At 30.3% G+C, this 6,789-nt stretch overlaps 1 long non-coding RNA gene across 1 annotated transcript; it reads left to right on the top strand.

Moving 5' to 3' along the window:
• Nucleotides 1–1,468: 1,468 nt before the first annotated feature.
• On the top strand, nt 1,469–3,029 carry LOC139904899 (uncharacterized). Its single transcript, XR_011779159.1, has 2 exons — nt 1,469–2,288; nt 2,538–3,029. It is a non-coding gene; the product is annotated as an uncharacterized lncRNA (long non-coding RNA).
• The last annotated feature ends 3,760 nt before the right edge of the window (nt 3,030–6,789 follow it).

Here is a 6,789-nt window from a genome sequence, read left to right as displayed (position 1 = left end):
CCGAATTTTGCAAGTTCAGTTTTTTTATTGTCTCCAGTAGAAAAGTTGACTTCACAGGGCGGAAAATATGAAGACAAAAAAACAAACTCGGAGATGTCCAACGTACATATTATACCAAAATGTATTTACAGCGAATATAAATTGAAAAAGAAGAGATTTAACGATAAAAAAATTAAAGTAGAAAGTTTTTACATCAAAACTATATCTTCATCAATTATTTATTTCTCATTATAAGTATAGGTATGTAAATATGTAATTCAGTGGGTGGATGAGAAGTGCAAGACTGTCTCTTTGAATTGATGCAGAGATATACATATAAATTTACATTAGGAAGATTTATTACTCTACTATTTTCAAATTCCGATTACAACTGGTGCTGAAAAGTTGTCAGGTGATAAGATAATAGCTATAGTGAGTTGTTAAAGCTCAAGCGTCATTTAAAAAAATTAATGAGAGTAAATATCTAAATTAACAAAACAAAGTTTGTCTGTGGAGGACTCATTTTTAACAACGAGTGTGTGTAGCTAAAGCTCAGCACGTCATATTTAAAATAAAAATGGGAATACAGTTAAAAAAAAGTAATGAATATGACTTTAGATGAGGTTTAGCAATGAGTTAGGGTGATAATTTTGGTAAGAATAGAAAAGCGGGCGAGGAGGAAGGAATAAAGGAGTAAATACGCATGACATCATTGTTTAAATATTATACATCTTCTTCCATCAAGAACGTTGTCATTCCCGCCTATATTATTCAATATTAATATAATATTAGATGCTGATAGTCGATAGAGAACTGAGTAAAATGCCTACAATAACGTCGCCTTCTGTCTGGATTTCTGAAAATGGAGACCCAGGAATTTGGAAATATTTACCCGCCGAGAAACAGATGGCTTGTCGGATTTGTCGATATAAATGTGCCTTTAGTCCCCTGTCTAGAATTAAACACTACTCATTATCCTCATCTCATATCAAGAGCATGGATATTTATCTAAAAAATCATGTTAATGATTAATAAATCAAGTCAGGCTTTAACTTTGATCTCACAAATATGTTTATTGCATGTAATATACCTTTATTCATTGCTAATCATCCGACGTTCAAAAAAATTATGGATAAATACACGGGTAAACCCGTCCCTTCCCGAGGAACCATCATTAAATTAATGGAGGATGTTGGTAACGATGTCATCTCCAAAATCAAAGAAAAAGTCGAAGAGAAGGATATTTTTGTTGCTGTCAATGAGACAAAAGATAATCAGGAGCGATCAATGACTGCTTTATTGATTGGTCCTTTGGACGGCTATTTCTTGGGTCGTCCATATCTCATCCACGTTTTAGAGCTTCTTATTGCAAAAAAGCTGACGAAGACCTAAAAAAATACTACCCTCAGTTGAAACATATTATCTGCGTGGCCCATGGGCTCCATAACGTTGCTGAACTTGCCCGTAACAAATGAATTAACATCCGAAATCAAAAAAATATTTCTGAACGCTGGACTAAGAAAACGTAGATTCGCTGCTTCTTACCAAATTCCCTTACCCCCAGTTCCAATCATTATACGTTAGGGAACTTGGTTAAAAGCAGCAGCTTACTATTTCAAGCCCTTCATAGTAATCAATGAATATTTAAGTAGCCTCCATGAAAAAAAATGCCTTCTATAATTAAAGCAAAGGAGATATTTGCTGACGAATATATATTTGAAGAGTTGACCACTATTCATAATAATCTCAATCAAATTTCTGGGGCCATCACAGCTTTAGAAGGACGATTACCCTTACTTGTCAGCATTACCATCGTTGAACTGCTACGAAAGGATATTAAGTTAGAGCCATTCCGATCTAAATTGACTAATTTCCTATCACAAAATCCAGCTTACAATGAATTGCGAGACCTAGCCTGTGTTGAAGATTCAATTTATAGAAATACCCCCATTGTAAAATGTGAAGTCGAGAGAATTTTCAGCATGTTTAGAGTCATTCACACCAAATTACGATCAAAGTTATCAGTAAAAAGTATAAAATATTTACTGATTTCGCAACTAGTTTGTCTGACACTAGTTTTCTTCACTGAAAGGCTTGGGTATGATCATTAGGTTTTCCAATATTACATAGTCAATAAATATTACTTTTTTGTCACTTAAGGATTAGCTATGGTTCATAAGCTCCAAGAAATGTTGTTCAGAAAACTCATAAAAAGGTAAAAACAACGGCTTAAATGGTCACAACAACGGGGGTAGTTGCATTGGGTGTAGGATTATAATGAGCAATTGTGTGTATCCTTCATGATAATAGTATGTTGTTATACAAGCATTAATAACCGGGGGGACATCTTTTTTGATGCTCTTAATAAGGAGTAATATCCCCCGGACATTACTATATAATTAGCTTTTGCTCTAAATCTTTACGATGTCATGTTAGAAAACTACATTAAGTCAAGAATGGTTGCCTGAATTGTCTTATCAGGAGTCTTATTTTTATATCTAAGATAAGTAATTAAGGTTTAAAATTTGACTGCATGGATTAACTTTTCTTTTTTTTAGATAAACAAGAAATAAATGAAAGTGGGATTCTAAAAGCTGTTCGTACTAAGATTGGAAGAAGATATGGATTTAAATCGAACATTATTTTATGATTTTGACATTTACTTTATTATTAATAATTATTAAGATATCATTGGTAGAGATATATCTATCCTGTGTACAATTGTATATGCAACTTGTACATGAGGAAAAAAGGGTGATGATCTTTTTGATTAAACTCCATGTCTGGCTTGTGTTTTGCAATTTAAAGTTATAACATATTGAACTGAATTCCGATGTTAGAACAAGAAAATAATATTATTTGGATCAATCTATTATTTCAATATTCTGTATTTATAATTTATTGTTATTATTAGTTATTTGATTCTAATGGTTTAATTTCGTATATTTTACTTAAATGTATGATGGTTTATTTTTTAGTATGTAGATTATATTTAATTTAACCCTTCTATTTTAAATTTGGAACTTGAAATATATTTCGAAATACTCTTATTTTGTCGTCTTATTAGTTATTATTCTGAGAATATGGTTCATAATGAATTACAATTTCATGGAGTGTGACGTTTTCAAATCTACTGTAACGGATAAAAACCGTCTAAGTCAATTATACGTAGTATATTTTTATTTAACATTTTGCTAATAAATACTTTCGTTATAACACGTTTTTCTCTACAATATTATCAATTATAGCAATGAGTGTGTGTAGCTAAAGCTCAGCATGCCATATTAAAAAGAAAATGAGATACATATATATATATATATACAAATAAAAGCAAAGTTTGCCTTTTGTAGACACCTGATAACTCTGAACAATACCGGCTAAACCCGTTGGTACTAATATAAAACATTCTTTTTTTTTAAAATTTATTATGTATTTTTTGTCATCCTTCCATTTTTCTGCTTTCCCCGAATAATCAGTTATCACTACGTCGATTAGTTGAGTTATAATTTTTTCCTTTTAAATTGTAAAAAATAGTGGTTTTTTTAAAAGAAAAGGTTGTGTGATATAATAAAAGTAACGACGTGCTATATTTTTAAATTTTCTACCATGATTCTCTCTTTTTTTTTCCCATAGGGTGACTTCAAATTTTTTTTATTAAAATATTTTATAGGTTAGAAAAGTGTTTATCAAAATCATTTTTATCTGTAATCGAAATTCGACTAAAGTTGCACAACAACCCGACCTATTATACGCATATAAAGTAGTTTTAAGTTCGTTCATACCTTATTTTGTAACTCTATATTATTTGACAAATAAATTATTATTATTAAAAAGTTTCTTTTATTGCAAATCATTTAAAATGATGGGGGGAAGACGGATGATGAGGATTAAGAAGGCATGTTTATGATAATTTAATTTGCCTTAATGACATCTTTATTAGTATTGCTCAACATTAAATTACGACAATTTATTATTAAATAAATTTAATAGATCATGTTCTATACAAAAATATCTGATTAAATCGATCTCAATCCTTGCTTCATCATCATTTGCTGGATAAAAAAATACTACAGAATAATTACTATTATTATCAAATAAATGAAGATTAGATACCTATGGAGATTTGAATATACTAATATATATCGATTTCTTCAGATTTAATAAGTACATAAGACGTCCAAACATATTTTTGAATAATTGCAAGGCATAAAATTATTTCTGTATAATCAATTAATATAATACAACAGGGATTCTCAACTTTTTTTTTTTTTGATGTACCACTTGTAAAATATTTATTTAACCCAAAAACCTTTTTAACAGCACAAAGCAATTTTAGCTGTAGTAACAGTGGCGTCTGCAGAATTATATTTTGGAGGGAGGCTGGATTTCTGAATTTTTTTTTTCAAAGAAACCCAAAAACTTAAATTTGTAGGAAATAAATTTGAACATATTAAATTTTTTTGAAGAAAATTCAAAAATCCATATCGACCCTTAGAAAAATTAATTTTTTTAGAAAAAAAATTCAATTTCAACAGCTGAACACAAAAAATTTTATTTATAAAAATTTTTGAAAAAAAATTATATATTAAGTTTTTTGTACAAAAATTTAAAAATTCATTGGTATTCATAGAAAATTAAATTAAATTTCAAATAATAAATTGGGAGGGGGGCTACAGCCCCTCCAGCCCATACCCTGCAGACATCCCTGAGTTATTTACCTCTTGTAAAATATTCTTTCAAAATTTCATGTTCCTCCTGGAGTGCCTCCAAATAACCCAAGGGTTACGCGTACCCCCACTTGAGAACCACCGTAATACAAAATCTATAGTTAGTAACAAGTATTTCCTCTTCATGTATAGAGATGTAGAAAATATGAACTAACGGTTTGTAAAAGAAAAAAAGAGACCGAAAAATGATATGGTAACCATAACAGTTTGAATAATATTTGAAAGAACAGCAGCTTGGCTGTCATAGAGTTTTATTAGATTACCTGCAAGCAGGAGTGAGGAAAGTCAATACAAATCCCACTCTGTATCTAGCTGTGACATAGGAAGATATCAATCTGATGTCAGTCCATAATTTTACCCTGAGTCCAACATGGACTTACACTTGTATCATCGCAAAAGCTCCTCAGCCTTACTCTCCCAAATCCATGGGCACAAGCACTAAGGATTACTGTATATTTAGATTTTTTATCTTCAAGAAACAAAGAATAATCTTATCAGCTTTTGAAAAAAAATAAAAAATATCTCACATACGTTCTAGGTCATAAATCATAGTACTGGTCCTTCATATGGACCTTAAAATTTGACTCAGTCTACATCTTGTCTCTGATATCGATTTTAGAAAAAATTTCCAAATTTTATAGTATCCTCAAGAAGGAGGATTTTATTTTGGGGTGGGCTTTTTTTAAAAAAATGCATAAAGCTTTTTGCAGTTATATTTTGTTTTACAAGAGGCTGAAGTTGATCGAATGACCTTTGTTTTAGTTGAATTTTTATGTTTCACGGTTTGTTACATTTAAAATTTATTCGGAGAGTAATAAATACCCTTGACCATAAAAAAATATTTGAAGTGGGATACAGACACTCCTGCCCACCCCTGGGGACGTTCCTGAGAAGTCATCGCTTTCACTAATATTTTATTAAAGTCTCTGAGTGTAATTGAGTTATGTTTTTATTACAACTTTATGTATTTTTAAAAAACCTGAATATTTTGCTGAATATTATTCTGAACTAAGGGCTAATTGAAGTATTTATTGTTCTTATAAATATTGGACCCTTTATTGTCGAGATAGATTGATGAGGATGTCATATAGAAAAGATTGTCTTTATGGAAAGATTTATGTACCCGGGTCTGGTGCATCTTTGAGATTTCTAGTACATAGTATATGTATTTGAAATATGTTACTCTATGTTTTTATTAGGATAAAACAATGTAGCTGCAATTTCTTACTAAAGACTGGAATAAGTCTTCGGTTTCAATCTATAAAAGTTATACCAATATGATGTTTTTAGCACAATAAAACATCCGCTATTCCTATGAACTTTTTGTCAGCTGTTGATTAATCAACTACGTTTGCCTTTTATTAGTGTTTTGATTGTTGATTTCTTCAATTCAAATTATTCATAATTAATTCCTTACCATCGAATACGATATAGTTCGACTGTTGGCGAGAATGACGTAATTGACTTGCTACTATATAATTTTTAGCCTTTTTAACGATATTATTTTAAAATATATTACAACTTTCCCTAAAAACCAGAAAAAACACAGCTAATTAAGTTCAAGTAATCAATGTTCCAAACACAAGTAAGAGGTAAATGAGGTAGAAAATGGACAAACTAATAATTAAAGCGGGACAACCTTATTTCATTATACTTCTTATATAGTGTTTTCAACTTTGGAGTCCGGATATAGTCTTTTAAGTTCCTTTTTTCCATTTGTAGATTTCTATAAGAAGAGTCGGTCACTCCAAAATGTTATCAGTCTGAAACATAATAGTAATCTTACAAAAAACAAAAACATTACGGCCTCCTGTTTATTAAGACCAAAATGTCATGAGCGAATATAATGTTATTCATTGTAGCCATATGGGTTTTGAGAAAATCAAATAACCAATTTATTTAAACGCTAGGAATGCCCCTTTCTCGACAACTACAGTGGCATTTCATATTTGGTATCTGAGCTATATAACTTTTAATTCTTTTATCATATTTGTCTAAAAAAGGTTGAAAAACTTTGTTCTAAGGTAGGGATATCCAACATTTTAATATAATAGGCCGCATTGCCACATAACCTATTAAATTC

This window comes from Lepeophtheirus salmonis, chromosome 3, assembly GCF_016086655.4.
Source record: "Lepeophtheirus salmonis chromosome 3, UVic_Lsal_1.4, whole genome shotgun sequence".
Taxonomy (NCBI): domain Eukaryota; kingdom Metazoa; phylum Arthropoda; class Copepoda; order Siphonostomatoida; family Caligidae; genus Lepeophtheirus; species Lepeophtheirus salmonis.
This window is presented reverse-complemented; position numbering and strand designations above follow the sequence as displayed.